Here is a 13,593-nt window from a genome sequence, read left to right as displayed (position 1 = left end):
GCCTCAGAGCGGGGATCACTCGGCCTCACACCTGCTCATTAAACCGGAGTGTCCTGAGAGAGCACCTAGGAGTCAGCCAGGGCCAGGAGCGGGCCAGGGCGGGCAGCACGCAGGGCTGGAGCTCAGGTGCATCCCTGGTTCCCAACCTTGGGGGCTCGTGGGTATCAACTCTGGAAGCGGGAGGTTTAGAGGGGCTTTCAATGACCCTGTCACCTGAGTCCCACTCGCAGAGATTGATGATGTAATTGTCCCGGTGGCGCCTGGGAATTGGGAGCTTTAAAAGCCACCCAAGTGATTCTGACATGCAGCCAAGGTTGAGGGCTCACTAGGCCTTACCCTGCCTGCCAATCGATGAATCAAACAGCAGGCTTTCAGCAAGTGCACCCTAGTAGGGGGACCCGGAAATAGGGCAGAGTTTCTGCCCAGGCTCCACGTTGCTGACTCCCATTCCCCACGGTGACAAAGACCCTGGAGGTGGCCTGCATGTAGGACATGGTACCGGGGGAGCTACTCCTGCTCTGGGCCCAGAGGCTGAATCTGTTTTGGGGTTCCCACCGATGCACGCCAACGCTGGCCGTCCATGCGGTGGTCATACGTGCATGCGTCCTCTTGGTCCTGCTTTCTTGTTCCCCTGCCCTTGGCAGAACATCCCCGGCTGCCAGAGGAGCACCTTTCATTTCATTTACAAGCCTTTGCTGACTGCCTCCGGTGTGCAGTGGGCACCAGGACTGCGCTGGGCAGAGGGCTCACACGAAGCAGGGACTCAGGAGTCAACCAAGCTCCCTCCAGCACAGAGCAACCCTTACCTCCTCACAAGGAGAATCCATCATCATGGTGAGCTGCTTCGGTACCGTGTGAGCAGAGACTCAGAAGGGCCTCTAGCGACTTGTGTTCTTCCCCTGGCATTGCAGGCAGACTCCATAGCTTTCTAATAAATAGTCCCATACTTTATAAAGAAAAGTCCAGCTCAGTTCATTAGCAAAACCTCAGACTCTCACCCAATTTAAATGTCGACCCTCCCCACTCCAGCCGGATCAGGGGTGGCTCTGGGGTCAGGTGCGCGGGTTTCCAGCCGACCCTGGAGAAGATTCTATGTGCTCAGCCTCCCCACGCTGGGGGTCCTGGCCTTGACAATGTCTTCTCCTAAAGTGACACAGCATGATCCCTGTCCAACATCTGGTTCCTTACACAATATTCAGACCTCCATCAGTTGTTGATGTTTGTTTTCTAATAAAAGCATTTAAGGATATGAATTTCATCAGACTGCAGCTCATGTTATTACATGAACATGTATTGCTCTCCCTACCTTTCAATAATAATAAAAGTCATATGGGCTCATTGTACAGCTCATACAACCCAGAAATGCATTCATTAATTCCTTCAGCAAATAGTTATCTAGTGCCTTCTGTATGGCTGACAAGGTTCTTACTTAGCACTATGGGATACAGCAAGAAATACATTAGATGCAGACCCTGCACTCAGGTTCGTTTATCTGGGTAGACACTAGTGATTATGATGTCAGGTGATGCAGGAAGATTTAAAAATACAACACAAGTCACCTGTCATCTCGAAGCCCAGAGAGGGTTCGCATTTTAGTGCATGAGTTCCAGGTGTCAGTGTCATTATTATTACACACAGCATTAGACGGTGACTATTTTCCCATAGCGACAAATATTCCCCAACCAAATGATTTTAGTATTTCGAAATGTGCATGAATCATAAACATCTTAATCACAGAATCTTCAAAGTTGAAAACGTTCTTGACAGGCTCTTCCTCTGTGGGTGTGGGAATATAAATGTCAGGACATGTGGGAACTAATTGGCCTTCCCCTTCGAATGGCACACACGTTTTTGGGAGGGAAGGAACGTTCAAACCCGGTGCAAGATTCAGCCCCAGTCCTCCGTGGGAAGCCCCGGAAAAGCCACCCCTTCGCCGACAGGTGAGAGTTCAGAGACCCAGAGGACCTGTGTGCCCAGGTGGCCTGTGGGTGGCACGATCAGGCCGCCGATCATGAGGATCAAGCTGCACCGCCCCCAGACCCTTACAGCCAGGTCTCCTCTGCTCCCTCTGGATTCCTGAATTACTTGAATAATTGCTTTGATCTGTTCAGCAAAGTTCAAGGTTGAGAGAATCAACTGGAAGCTCTTCTCTCTTTTTTTTTTTTTTTAATTCTCACCAGAGGACATTTTTTCCATTGATTTTTAGAAAGGGTGGAACAGAGGGAGGGGGAAAGAGAGACAGAGAGACAGAGAGAGGCATGGATTGGTCCCCGACCCCACCAGGGCCAGAGATTAAACTTGCAACCTACATATGTGCCCTTGATGGGGAATCGAAGCTGCAACACTTTGGTGTGCAGGCTGATGCTCTAACCACTTCGCAACACTGGCCAGGACCGGAAGCTCGTTTTAAGGGAAGATGTTGTATTCCTTGGAGGTGCAAGGCTGGACCATTTAACACCTTTTTAATTCCAAGGCTGCATTTGGCTCGAACTCCCTTTCCTCAACCGCAGCCAACCTGCTGCTGAATTTCAACTTTATTTAAACTCTGGGCAAGTCTGGTGCATGTCTTCAGCTGGGAGAGGTTTTTTTCCCTTCCTTTTAATCAGCTCATAAGTCAATGAGCAGTTTGGGCAATAAAGTTCATAGTTGGAGAAACCAAACACTAAATCACCATCCACATTCACACCCAGGGTGGACAGTCTCAGCTTTCAAGAATTTAGTGTTTGTCTTGGAGAAAACCAAGAGCCTAACTGTAGCCAAGGGAAAGAGAAAAACGCTGCCGCCTCAGCCCTGAGCTGCTCCCCTGCAAACACGGAGCGGTGCTAGGAAAGCCACAGCGCAGCCACGAACACAGTCAAAGGAAATGTCTGGGCCGTGTTGCTAGTCGAAAGGTTCTGATCTTGTATTGCCCTCCATGTGTTTAAGTGAATTCATGAAACCGTCTGCTGACGGCACCCTCTGTGACTCTGCTTGGTCGTCATTCTCAAGTGATTCCCTTGTGGGTGGTTAACTTTTCCAACTAAATTTTAAGCTTCAAGCAGGAACCTTGTGGGACTTGAGGTTTGGTTTGTTTTAACACCACCCACCCACCCAGGCTCTTCACACAGGTTCTGCTTGTGACGAGATTCGGGGGGGGGGGGGGGGGGATAACATCAAAAGTTGTGGTTCCAGCCTCACCGCAGCCACAGGACACGGAGCAGGTCCCTTAACTTCTCTGAGTCTTGGTTTTCTCATCTGACAAATGGGGATATCGAGGTCGGCCATGTTTAAAATGTCACATTAAATACAGGGTGTTAAACTGTAAAAGGTGATATAAAGTTAGTTATTATCTTTACTGTTAAATGCTAATTATCCACACAGAGACTTGAATTATATTATGAAGACTGTACATTTCATTTCACTTTCTTCTTGGCAAGTTCCCAAGGAGAAAGCATTACAGGAAACTCCTGAAGCTAAAGAATAAACTATACATTGAGAGAGCCTAGCACTGGACTAGATGTCTTCTCATACTTGAAGATTTGTTTATTCCACATCAAGTCTGAGAGGTGAGAAATGTAATTAGCTCCTTTCAGATGGGCAGGCAGAGGCTCGGAGTCCTTTTCGGTGATATTATTTCTCAAGGTCACCCAGCTAAGGAGAAGTCACAGTGGTGCGCTAGTAAACAGACTCTCTGAGGGGGGTGGGGGGAAGCTTTGATTTCTTTTTTTTTTTAATGTATTTTATTGATTTTTTACAGAGAGGAAGGGAGAGGGATGGAGAGTTAGAAACATCAATCAGCTGCCTCCTGCACACTCCCTACTGGTTATGTGCCTGCAACCAAGGTACGTGCCCTTGACCGGAATCGAACTTGAGACCCCTCAGTCTGCAGGCCAACGCTCTATCCACTGAGCCAAACTGGTTAGGGCAAGCTTTGGTTTCTTGATTTGTAGGGCTTGCCAATTGCTATGGTATAAATACTGCCCCCTCTCCACCCCCCGTGGCTGATTCACACTAACCTGTAAGAGCTATAGCTGCAGCACACTACTGGATCTGGAAGCAAATGCAGGTGCCCCCATTTTAGGTAAAGACCATTTCCTGACACCATGACTGAGATGCTCCCTGAAAACAGAGAACCCCCTCACACCAGGGAGGGAGCAGGGCTGCCTGAATCACCTAGGACTCCACCCCCAGCCCCACTCAGCCAGATCCTCTGGAGCAGGGCCTAAAGGCCTACATTCTAAACACAGGCCTGGACCTGCACTGAGTTCAGGTACAGCCAGACCTCAGCCACCAAGAAGCTGATCAGTCCAGTGACCCCAAAGTCCCCTCCTACTCCTTCTCCCAAAGGTCTTTAAGACTATACTGTTTTTCACCAAATCTAAGATTGCTCTGATTGTCAGCCACACCATTATTTCATTTACCACCAGGGGAAAAAGTGTTGCCAAGTCAAAGATGTTAAAATATGAAAAAGTACATTGTAGAATCGATGAAATATGACACATGAGTGCACATACACTCATATCTCTCTCAGGTTCACAATAGCTCATTAAATATTCTATTCTTTGAGAGCGAGACTGGGTCCCACTCATCCTTAAGTCCTCAAAGACCCATCAGGCTTGGTGGAATGAATACATGCCCAACAGCATATCAATATATACAATTTACATGCCCAACAGCATATCAATATATACATTTTACATGCCCAACAGCATATCAATATATAGTTTATTGGTTAATTATCAATAAATGCCCACATTCCATGCCAATCACTTTACACTTAGTCCCCACAATAATCCTGTGAAATAGGCACCAGATAATCCCCAATTTACAGAGGAGGTAACTGAGGCTTTGTGAAGCCTGGACCTTGAACCCCAGGCCTGAGACTCCTGACCACCCTCACAATACTGGCTGGTTTTTGAGTTGTTTCCTTGTTGCGTGATTGTATGTGAATGTGTGTGGTGAATGGGTGGGACTTCTCGTGGCCATTTGATTCAGGGAGATTTGAAGATGAGTCGACCCGTCCTGTTGCCCTTGTAAAGGATCGAGTGGAAAGGAGGGAGTCACATCCAATTAAGAAGACTGTGGATCTATCTGCTCTGCGCTCTGGAGTCCACATGAGCATCTGATGGCAGCCAGCCTGCCTCTTTTTTTTGTTTTTTTAAAATGTATTTTATTGATTTTTTACAGAGAGGAAGGGAGAGATATAGAGAGTTAGAAACATGGATGAGAGAGAAACATCAATCAGCTGCCTCCTGCACACTCCCCACTGGGGATGTGCCCGCAACCAAGGTACATGCCCTTGACCAGAATCGAACCCTTGACCAGAATCGAACCCGGGACCCTTGAGTCCACAGGCCAAAGCTCCATCCACTGAGCCAAACTGGTTAGGGACAGCCTGCCTCTTGAACTTAAAAATTAAAGGCTTTTGTTCCACCTTGAAGCAAACAGAGCAGTGAATCCCACATGGAAACACTCTGTGTTCCCACCATTTCAGCCACCCATACACCATCTACAAAAAGGTCTCTCACCAAACCCGGTTCATCTACCAACAATACATGTAATAGGTTTGGGGTAATTACTAGCATCAGTCATTATATGGTTTTTAATCGTTCTGTTTTTCTAATTATAAAATGGCAATAGGATAGAGCAATTTGCGGAGAGCATTTTGTATGGACCGCCATTTTCCAACTCCATCACAGCCACTGATTTCACATTTACATGTCACCTTTGGGCTTCGTCCACATACATATTTTAGCTTCATTGTAGTCAGAGTCTGTTGTGACTTAAATTTTCCAAGTGGCATGAACAGCCCTGTGAGAGCATGCTCACACCAGCACTGGGTCTGCCTGCAGCTCTAACTAAACCTTTCTCTGTTTCCCCGAAAGACCACAGCTACACTCCCCTTCATCTTCAGTGCGGGGCCACGCACCTGTGACAGGGACAGTGTGTCTAGTAAGTGAAGCGTAGCATTAGGTCTGGCACAGACTAGGTGCTCAGTGAATGCAGATGAGCTGGACCTTGGATAGTCTACTGACCTACCCGTGTTTTTCCACTGTTCCGCATTGCCTCCTGACAGGAGGAACAAAAGAATGCAGTGATGGCTCTGTCTGGGAAACCCACGCAGGTGAGGGGAGGTCAGGAGGGAGAGTGAGCTTGGGTTTTCAGGAGTAAAATAGAACTGACTCTAAAATAATAAATAGCCCTGGGAAGGGATACTAGGGGCTGGAAATGGACATTCTATGAGAGGCTGCTGCCATCTAGTGGTTAATGTTGCCAAAGACAAATTCTGTATCAGATCTACTGAGGGGTTCAACAGTCAGGATTGATGATAAAAAATCCCAGAATCTTAAAATGTTGGCATTCAAAGAGTCATCACAGGCAGAGAGTCAGCAAATGCTGGGCCCAGTCCCTGAAATGCACTGGAGAAAGGCGGGTAGTCCAGGAGACAAGACAGACTCAGGTCCACCGAGTACCGCATACCTAGCACCTGCCAAAACAATGCCACGTGGAAGAGGAGCAGACCCCGGAGAATGGCCAGCCGAGGAGCGATGGGAACTGGAATATTACTTTAATACACATCTATTTGGCTTGCAGTTTTTAAACACTTATCATTTGGTGGTTATAATTATATATTGCTACCAACCCTTCCCAGATTCACTTCAGGGAACCCATGGAATTGGGTGGCAAAAAAAATCACATCTTTGTTTTCATAAACCTCAGAATGAAATTTAGCATTTTCTTCAACTATAAATTAAGCAAAAAACTGTGGTGGTATTATCAGAATGTGGGACTTTATCACTCATGGCAATTATAAAATATTATCCTATCATAGTATAGTTGTTACAGGTATCAAATCATTTACGCACCACACTGTGAAATTAAAGCAACTATTAAACCTGCTGCTAGGTCTTATTAATGTTAACTATGAAGCATATGTTATTAAATCATTCCCCTTTTTAAATATTCTGATGTATCTCAATTAATTGGTTTCTTTGAAATCCTGTGTGTGTGTGTGTTTAATGCATTTGAACATACTATTTTATAAAGGAGTCCAAGGACACAAAAGGTCAAGAACAGATGTTCCGGGGGCTCAGAGATGGGACAGATGGCCACAGGCTGGACGATCAGAGAAGACTTCCCAGGTGATAGGGGATGGATGTCTTTTTTTCTTTCAGTTTTATTAAGATATAATTGTCATACTTATTTTTATACTTTATTAAAAGGGGCCCCATGGAGCAATTTCAACACAGGCCTTACCTGGGGGTGCAGAGCCAGGCTTTGCCACAGTATAAACATGGGTTTCTACGACTTCTCCTATGTCCAGCCCAGCAAATGGGTCCCTTTGGAAAGAACCTGAAAAGGCATTCATACTAAAAGATAAATGACTAAGAACACCTCCATTTCAGGATTTTTCAAGACTCAGAGCACCTGTGAACAGAGCATCTGTTGATGAAATTTGGTTGATGTGGCACATGGGGTCAGCCTGCCCTTCAATCACACTGTCCCCCCTGACTTGCCCATATGCATTCGAAAGATCCCCTGGGTTATAAACAGCATAGAAACCATGTTGCCCAGACTCAGAATAAGACAATTCAATAGGATTCCACTGGGATCAAAGGAAGGGTGGAACCACGCTTCTCAGAGCAGCAGGAAGGGGGCAGCTCAGGCCTCTTGGCAAGCGGTATCTGGGGATCTTCTCTCTAGAGCTGTGCTTCTGCACATGTCACAGGGTACCTGGTAAAGAGCAAATTCCTACCAGCCAATCTGGGGTGACGCCTGAGGTGAGCCGTCATGAAACCCCGGGGAGATGCTGGTGGTCCTCGGACCACACATTCAGTAGCAAGGGCACCACTCCCCTGCTTCCATCCCCGTGCCTTCCTGCTGCTGTGTCCCTCAGTCCCAAACATCAAATCTCTGGAAGAGAGAATGTGTTGGCCCAACTTGAGTGGTATCAGGGCCTTGCTCTGGAACTATGGACGATAGACAGGGCCTTATAGCCTGGGTAGGTCCACCTTCGTGGAGAGGGAGAAATGTTATCAGAACAGTCAAGAGACAGGCACACATGTGCCCCAGCTGAAGGGTGGGAACCACCTTGAGGCAGAGGAGGTCATTGATTATAGCTCTAGGCCGCACCATCAGCCTCTGTTCTGTGCTCTGATCCTTCTACACCACCGTGTTCCCACCCAGGGACTTGCTGCACAGCCCAAGGCTGGGTTTTGATGAAGTTGTTATTGATGGGGTCCTGGGCTCCCCTAACCCAGAGGCTATGAGAATGGGCACTTCCAAAACCCTTCAAAGCAAGCCCAGGGACACTTGATTTAGCACCCTTGTCCCTTCAGATATGGGCCCACTATTTCCTTCTCACCCTTCACAGCACCCATAGAATTTAGCTATGAACACCAGAGCCTGCCTAATAAGCCATCACTATTGCCTGCACTTTAGTTCTCTGACTTCCATGAAAGTCAAGATCTCTCCCTAAGATCTCCCCGATGTGTACACCTGTTGGATCTCTTAGGTTCACCAATTGCAGCCACATACTCCCTCCCCACCCCTTGCCAGTACCCACAGGGGCAGGAGACTCTCTTTCTCTCAGTCCCTGGGACTCCAGCCATCTAGGCCAGCCTCCCATCCTCCTGTCCAGCAGGGTACAAGGACCTCCTCAAACCTTCTCCCCGCTCTGGGCAGCAGGGCCTGTTATCCTTGGCAGGCCTGGCCTGTATGTCCTTCCCTAGCCAGCTAGTGGGAAGGCAATTAGAAATTCATGGACAGAAAATGCCCAGTGCAATGTTTCCTTTCAGATGATCTGGCAGAGCAAAGCAAATTCTCTGAAAGCCTCTCAAAGAAGACTGTGAGCACAGCCAGTATCTCCCCTGGGACCTGAACACCAACCAACCGGCCCCATTCCACTCTGTCCCAAGGTTAAATTGCCATGGGGGTATTGAAAAGACCTTGTCTTTCAAAATTGGTTTTTAAATTAAACTTTTAATTATTTTTTTATTTGAGTATACAATATTATATTAGTTATATTAGCTTCAGATGACTCGACATTTTTAGACCTTATCACGTGATCACCCCACTAGTTCTAGTAATCATCCGTCATCCTGTCTGAATAAACATTTTAGTTTGAAATAAATGTTAGGTCCATACACATTCAGTTGTAAGAAATATAGGGAGATCCTGTGTACCCTAGGCCCAGTTCCCCAAGGGTAGCATCTTCTAAAACTATAATACAACATCCACCCAGGATATTAACACTGATACAGTCAAGACAGAGAACGTTTCCATCTCTGCAAGGATCCCCCCTGCTGCCCTTTAATAGCCACGCCCACTTCTCTCCTGCTCTCACCCACAAATCTGGTCTCCATTTCTATAATGTTGTCACTTCAGGAGCCCTGTGTACATGGAATTATAGTGTCACCCTTTGGAACTGGCTTTTTCTCTCCTCAGCATAATGCTCTGGAGATCCATCCAGGTTGCTGTCCATATCGATAGTTTGTCCCTTTGGGCTGCTGAATAGTGTCCCGTGGAATGGATGTGCCAGGGCTTGTTTCACTATTTGCCTGTTGAAGGACATCAGGGTTGTTTCCAGTTTGGGGCTATTACAAATAAAGCTACTCTAAATATTCATGTGCAGGTTTTTGTGCCAATATAAATGCCCAAGAATTCAGTTGCTGATCCCATGGTAGTCGCATGCTTAGTTTTTTATGAAACTGCCAAATTGTTTTCCAGGGTGCCTGTACCATTTCACATTCATCATCTTAAGTATAAAAAAACTTACTTTTCTTTACATGGTTTTACCCTCCCCCATTGGCAACATCATTGTCTTAAATATTTCCTCTACTTACATTTAGAATCACATCAGACCATATTATAATTTTTACTTCAAATATTAAATATATGAGAGAAGGAAGGTCTATTGTATTTAACTATTTTTCTTTTTAAAATTTATTCTCATTATAGTTGACATATTGTATTAGTTTCAACATTTGTATACCTTATGAATAAGTCTAGTTATTCATTATAATGTTATTACTCTATATTCCCTATGCTGTATATTACATCCCATGACTTATTTTATAACTGGCCATGTTTTTTTTATTATTATTATTGATTTTTTACAGAGAGGAAGGGAGAGAGATAGTTAGAAACATCGATGAGAGAAACATTGATCAGCTGCCTCCTGCACACCTCCTACTGGGGATGTGCCCACAACCAAGGTACATGCCCTTGACTGGAATCAAACTTGGGACCCTTCAGTCTGCAGGTGATGCTCTATCCACTGAGCCAAACCAGTCAGGGCAGTTTGTACTTCTTAATTCCCTTCCTCTTTTCCCCCATCTCCTCCCTCCCCCTAACTCCCTTTCCCTCTGGCAACCATGAATTGTTCTCTGTATCTATGAGTTTGTTTCTATTTTGTTTTGTTTGTTTCAGATTCTACATATAAGTGAAATCATCTGGCATTTGTCTTGCTCTGTCTGACTTATTTCACTTAGCACAATACTCTCCATCCATGTTTTCACAATGACAGGATTTCATTCTTCTTATGGCTGAGTAATATCTCATTATATATTGTTCTTTTATTGTTTAAGAACTTCCTTTGGCCATTATTTTAGGGTCGGTCTGCCGGTGAGAAATTCTCTTCATTTTCCTTTGTCTAAGAAAATCTTGATTTCTCCATCATTCCCAAAGGATATTTTCACTACATGATTCTGGATTGAGGATTCTTTTTTCTTTTTTTTTCCAGCACTTAGAAGTTGTTGTGCCACCTCTCTCTGGCCTCCATGGTTTCTGATGAACTGAAAAATATAACCACATAAAATAACCATATTTCTTTTATAGGTAAGGTATTGTTTCACTCCCACTACTTCCAAATTTTTTGTGTCTGTAATTCTCAGAAGGTGATGAGTCTTGGGGTTGATATCTTTGGGTTTATTCTCGTTGGAGTTTGCTCAGCTTCTTGAACCTGTAGGTGTTTGAATCCCTGCTCAGCTCCTGCCTCCTTTTCCTCCACTTCTGGGACTCTGATGGCGGAAGAATATCAGATCTTTCCTTCCAGTCCCTCAGGTCCCAGAGGCGCTGCACATTTATTTTTAGTCCATCTCTCTGTTGGTCAGATTGCAGCATTGTTCTATCTTCCAGTTTGCTGATTCTTTCCTCTGCCCCCTCCACTCCACTGACCCTATCCAGTAATGTTTTTCTTTTGGTTATTTTATTTGGTTATATTTTTCAGTTCTCAAATTTCTATTTGGTTGTTCTTTATATTTTCTATTTCTTTGCTGAGATTTGGTTGTGGTTTTTTCTCTGTTTTATGCATGGTCATAATTGTTAAAGTATTTTTTTTTTTATCATGGCTGTTTTAAAACCTTTGTCCAACAATTCTAACATCTGTTACCTCAGTGTTGGCATCTTTTTTTTCCCCTTCAGTCTGAGATGACCTGTTTCTTGGTATGATGAGCGATTTTTTATTGAAGTCTGGACATGTTTGTATTGTGTAATGAGACTGGATCTTATTTAAACTTCTGTTTTAACTGGTTTTCTGACATCTCTCTGACAGGGTGCTGCCTCAGTACTGTCAGGTGGAGGGAGACGTCCAGACTCTCCACTTGGCCTCCATTGACACCCAAGGCCAGGAGCTCCTCATTATTGCTGAGCAGGGGTGGGAGTTTGCACGCTGCCCCACACCCCCAACCCCTGCCATGGCCTCCACTGACACGGCAGTGGAAGGTGGGCCTGTTATCCCTGGGCAGTGGTGAAGGTCCTGACCCTCCACTCGCCTCCTCTGAACACCCAGGGGGGAAGGGGAGGGTAGCCCAGGTCCAGGTCCCCTGTGTGTTCTCCACTGACCCTGTGGGCAGGAGACAGGGGGCTTGTGAGTGCCCGGAGCATGAGGAGAATGCAAGTCGCAGCTCCCTGCTTGGCCTCCTCTGGCATCACTTCAAATACAGGAAGGCGGAGGGGTGCCTCATGACTGCTTGGCAAGGTAGACGTCCAGGCTCCCCAGTCAGCCTTTGTTGGCAGGGCAAGAGTTCCCTGCAGGGTTTGGCTGGAGCAGAGAAGTTATTGTCTAAAAGTTTTCTGCGTTGTGGGCTGGCCTTTTCTTCATCCTTTGGCTAGAGAAAGCAGATTTTCTTTCTTTCTTTCTTTTTTAATGTCTGCTCCTTTTGGCATTTCTGGGTTGCCGGCTTCCTTAGCTCCAAGTCTGAGAATATATGAGAGAAGAAAAAAAAAGACAGGAAACTTACCTCCACATTGTTGCTTAGGTCCCAAGGCCCCTAGCCAGTCTGACTTCTCTCCACCTTTCAGTCTTCTTATGTTTGTTTTATATATAATGCCCCATGGTTTTGTTGTGCTTAGAGGAATGGGGGAAAGTACATCTAGTCTATCTTGCCAGAAGCAGAAGTCCTATAATTATTTAACACCCAAGAAGTTCAGACATAACATTCATGGCTCCTGCTACTAATTTCCTGATGGATATTTGGTTAGGTTCTTGAGATAATGAATTCCCTCTTGAGGTCAAATGTGATTTAGCATGTTTTTATTGGGCAAGAATATTTGTGTTCCCCTCAGAACCTTGAGGGGAAGTCTGGCATGTGACTTTGTAAAAGAAAAGAAGCTTTTCTTTTTTCTCTTCTCCATAAGATATTGAAATCCAGAAACTAGACCAGGGAGGTTATACGACAAACAATGGATATTTATTAGATCCATGCCCGAGGAGTCATCAATTCCTTTGTCGCTCTTCCAGCTCATTGAGGGCGGGACCAGCTCCTCAGCAAGGCTGAGAACAGGTAAGTGTGTGTTTAGCACCTACTCTGCCAGGCACTTGCTAGATGCTTTATATACTTTTCTTCCTTTTGTTAATCCTCATGGCCACTCTGTAGGTGTATTATTGAAGTTATTTTTTACATGAGAAGCTAAAGTTCACAGAGTAGCAGGCCAAGGGTTTCAGCTCAGTCTGCCCAAGTCCAAAGCTTGTGCTCACATAAGGCCGACTCTTTGCGGTAAGAAAACTGAGTACAGAGGGGTTTCTGATACATTCTGAAAAACCCTTGAGGTGAGCTATGCGAAGGCTGAGGCCCCACAGAGGGGATGGGATTTCCGGGTAAAGGGGTTTCCGGGGAAAGGCTAATCGTGCTGTGTCCCTAAGGTCACAGGCCCCTCGCCCACAAGGGAGACTTTCTATAAGGAAAGGTAGACTAACAGGACCACAAAGGCCAGCGGGGATTCATTTCCAATGGCAGCCAGCTATGCAGGGGGAAGGTGTCCATCCTGTTTAACGGGATGACTCTACCTTCTAAGGATCTGCTTCTCTTCCTCCCAGCTGCCTCACTGACCCCCTTCCTGGCTGCCAACAGTATGAGGTTCCTCCAACCATAAGCCCACTCACTAGATCCGTCCAGAAGGGCAGCTCTGGATGAAGAAGGGCCAGTGCAAGATCCAAGGATCCTGAGGGGGGGGGCGGGGGGGGGGGGGGGGGTGAGGGGGAGGCAATGGCAACTTCCTTCCTTGCTTTTCAACTGGCAGAACAAAATGTTATTTCCAAAAAGCCAGAGGACTGTACTTTTTGCTTGGGCCTGGGAGGCTTGCAATAATGCTATCTAATTAAATTTTCCAGCA

General features: G+C 45.9%; 1 protein-coding gene across 1 annotated transcript in view; it reads right to left on the bottom strand.

Moving 5' to 3' along the window:
* Nucleotides 1-13,593, bottom strand: part of MCFD2 (multiple coagulation factor deficiency 2, ER cargo receptor complex subunit) — a 37,092-nt gene that overhangs the window by 2,137 nt on the left and 21,362 nt on the right. The window lies entirely within an intron of this gene.

Source organism: Myotis myotis, unplaced genomic scaffold (assembly GCF_014108235.1).
Source record: "Myotis myotis isolate mMyoMyo1 unplaced genomic scaffold, mMyoMyo1.p scaffold_m19_p_14, whole genome shotgun sequence".
Lineage (NCBI taxonomy): Eukaryota > Metazoa > Chordata > Mammalia > Chiroptera > Vespertilionidae > Myotis > Myotis myotis.
The sequence above is the reverse complement of the archived record's forward strand: the minus strand, read 5'-3'. Positions and strand labels throughout refer to the sequence as shown.